Source organism: Perna viridis, chromosome 2 (genome assembly GCF_037379345.1).
Source record: "Perna viridis isolate PV_CMFRI_1.1 ecotype Kerala chromosome 2, ASM3737934v1, whole genome shotgun sequence".
In the NCBI taxonomy this organism is placed as follows: domain Eukaryota; kingdom Metazoa; phylum Mollusca; class Bivalvia; order Mytilida; family Mytilidae; genus Perna; species Perna viridis.
Window position 1 is genome coordinate 38688634 of NC_142446.1, and position 3584 is coordinate 38692217.

The 3584-nt window shown below is 34.2% G+C and overlaps 1 long non-coding RNA gene across 1 annotated transcript; it reads left to right on the plus strand.

Moving 5' to 3' along the window:
• The first annotated feature begins 369 nt into the window (after positions 1–369).
• On the plus strand, positions 370–2419 carry LOC148624965 (uncharacterized). Its single transcript, XR_015919815.1, has 3 exons — positions 370–471; positions 1014–1088; positions 1332–2419. It is a non-coding gene; the product is annotated as an uncharacterized LOC148624965 (long non-coding RNA).
• The last annotated feature ends 1165 nt before the right edge of the window (positions 2420–3584 follow it).

Below are 3584 nucleotides of genomic sequence, written 5' to 3' on the forward strand. Positions count from 1 at the left end.
TTTCGCCTCTTTCATATAAATAGAAGTATTTGTTTTCAAGATAACATAGTCTTCAGTTTAAAAAAAGACTAATCAATTTGTCCATACTTGGATTACTGTGACACCATATAGGTAAAATATTTCTTCTAATGTCTGACAATACTGGACAAACAAACACAAAATGGGATTCGTCTTCCACTACATTGAAATTACACAACTGACATAATCTGTCTACACGTAATATATTTTCATGTCTACCTTAAAACGAAAATTTCCGACGTCGTAGGTCTCTTATATTCATATGCGCATGCATTATGTAGGTCAAAAGGCCGACGTAACGTCACAAGACGTTACCAACGTCGACGCAAACTTCCGCCCCGCGCATTTGCGATAGAATCTTGGCTGTGTGAACATTGCCTGCAATAGCTCCATGTAGCGGTTTGTGATTTTTCGTTATAAGCTTGCAACCTGTGGCGAAAATAGTAACGATGGGTAAGTAAATTACTAGTAGCTCTACCCTAGAAATATTTTTAAAAAGCGTTACATTTATATAAGATACAAATGAAGTTGAAATGCTTCAAACGAATGTTAGAGTTATGGAGATCCATTTGTCAAATTACTCTTTTGAATGAGGCAACAGTATATATATAACTGACCATGTAGACCAAAAACTAATAAGATATCTACAATCTGTAATAGTAGCCCCGATCACTGATAATTTCTGTACCGTGATCGAAAAATTAGTTGTGTCACAGAAGTGGATTGAAGGGGGGAATAAGGGTGAGGGGTGTTAATTTTGTGCAAAATTTGGGCAAAAATGAGCAAATTATAAACTGGACTCCGTTTGTAAGTTTCTGAAATTGCCCGGTGTCACCATCGTAGGATTTATGATATATATTACAACCAATAATTCCTTAGCTAGCAATATAAATAGGGAATGCTATTATTGTATTATATAGCTTAAAAGGGGGAGTGTCAGTGATCGGTACAAGTACTGTACTTCGGGAATAATTATTAATGTTTTCTCATTTCAGATATCCACAAAGAATGTCGGATATCCCAGTATATGTTTCACATTCAAAAGATCATCGGAACTTTGTCCCCGGATCGTAAGTCTTATTTCAGATGGGAAATAGTAATGGGAAACGTTAAAGCTGCATATAAACTCAAGTTCTCTAAACCGGAAAACGATATTTACCGATGACCGCCGGGTGCAATTCTGCATAATAACAAAATCTTCTACAATGTCCAAATCAAACATGTTTGAATGGTTTCTGTGATTTTATAATCATTTTGATTTGACATTTTATCATTACTATTATTATAATTAATATTATTTCTTAATTTTGCAGAGCTTGATGGGTTCAAAGACATTTCGGACTTACAGGAAACAAATTCTCTGCTGCAGACGCACATAGATTGGCAGTGGAAGTTAGATCCAAGGTATTAGTTTTTACAATAGGCAGAAATTAACATATTGAGACATTCTTATTTTATATTTTACTTCCTGATTCAAGTAGTTAAAGATATAGAAAAAAAACTTATTTCTGAAATGTTTATGTATGTAGTTCAATCGATATAAGAAGAAAACAATTTCTGCAGACATAGAAAATAGGAGATTTGCAAGCTTATTGACTAATGTAACTTGACTTAGTGGTATTAAATACGTTTCAAAACTGGAATAACAACAGACCAAAGCCAGTACAAAAATGTATCATATAACACCTGGTTGTTACCATGGAAACACGAGTACAGTCACGAAACAGAGGCAGAGAAATTACTAAAGGCTACGACCATTCTCAAGGAACTAATCCCTAAATACTACTACGAAAACTACACCGATCCGGTTCTACACGTAAAGAAGGAAACCGCTAGAAATGGAAATTCAATTGACTAACTAAACTTAAACAAGTGACGAAAAGAGCCGTTGAGAGGCTGTCAGGTATTTGGAGTTCACTGACTCGCATAGAAAACAAATAAGATTTTTAATTAAAATACTTAGATATCTATTAAAAGATCTCCAGTTGATACTATTGTCCTTTATTTTACTCTCAAATTGAAATTATATTTCGTTTAGAGTCATCTATTGTGGATGTTGAAGAGTTTATGAGGCTGTGTTTTGAAGAACTTTATGATAAAAATGACCGGGTATGCAAAAGATTTTCTTAAATTTCTTAAGCATTTATTTCATCTGAACCAAATAAAATCAGGATTATCCACGGTAAAAGAACTATTCAAAATTTGAGGGAAAAAAGAAAATGATGAATACTGGTCTTATAAAGCAATATGCTTAAACTATATAGACGAACCACCCGTACCTAGACAAAAATAAATAAATAAATAAATAACTTAGAACATAGAACAGGTGCATCACTAGGGTAAGCTTACACTTCAATATTCTACTGCATTTTATTTTTCGGAACGCCTCTTTATAGAAGAAATCCCCACAAATGATGCAATGGAATAACCATCATTTCAAAAATGGGTAACTTAATTAATTTGTAGGCTGAGCACTTAGATCAAGCTTGGGATAGTCATAGAAAGATTGCCAAAGAAAAGGAGAAATACTACGAGGAGTTTGAAGTTAGAATGACCTCTGTCATAGCGGCTACGATAATGCATGTAGACGACGACTACACAAAGTCGAAAGCAACGAAAACTACAAGAAACAATTTTTATTGTGAAACCGGATGTTGAACATCTCGAACCTAAAGGAATGGTAGATACAGTCGTGAACTCAAAGATGCCTACAACAGTTAATGGAGCATAAACCTCCATGGAATTTCCTGAAGACCAAATTAATAAACTAGAAGCTGTAAAAGAAACCAAGGAAACGCAAACTTTAGATAAACCAGAATATCAAATCATGAAAAACTTCACATAAAATATAAAAAGAAAACAACCTCAGATTGGTCGTATCCATATAGATTTTCTTACTATCTACCAGAAAGTGCCGTACCAAAGAATTGGGTAGAGAAAACAAACTCTGAAGATGATTTGATGGACGATCGTTACCAAAGAGAAAGGTTGGTGGTTCCGAGGCTGGATCTCGGCTTCACTAAATATGAGGCTAAAATTGACATTTCTCATCACTCCACCTACAGCTGTTATTGGTCCAAAAGTCTGTCATCTGAAGGAAGTTTTAGAGAGTGGCTCAGAAAGGAAGACGTCAATGACTTTTCCGAAGACAAGGAAAAACAAAAACCGAGAACACGTAAGCACTACACATTTTAGCAAATACTTTGGTCTTCATATGTGCCAAGTTGCATTGCCATCTTATTAATTCTTAAAAGTAACCAAGCGTTGTTTTTTGTTATAAAAAGAGGTTTTGTATTTATTTTCTACAATGATTGAAATCTAACAATAAAATTCTTTTTATCGGTAATACGCATATTTATATAGATAGTAGTTATAACACAGGAATAATTTATCATTTTAGATGACGAAAAGAAACGTAAGCGTTCCAACAACGCCAATGATAAAATATCAGGAGAACGAACACAAAAAGCAACTGAAACATCAAGCACGGAAACGGTCGAAACATTCAATGTTGATGGAAGCCTAATTAATCTTTTTAACCGACAAATGGATCGTACAGAAATCTG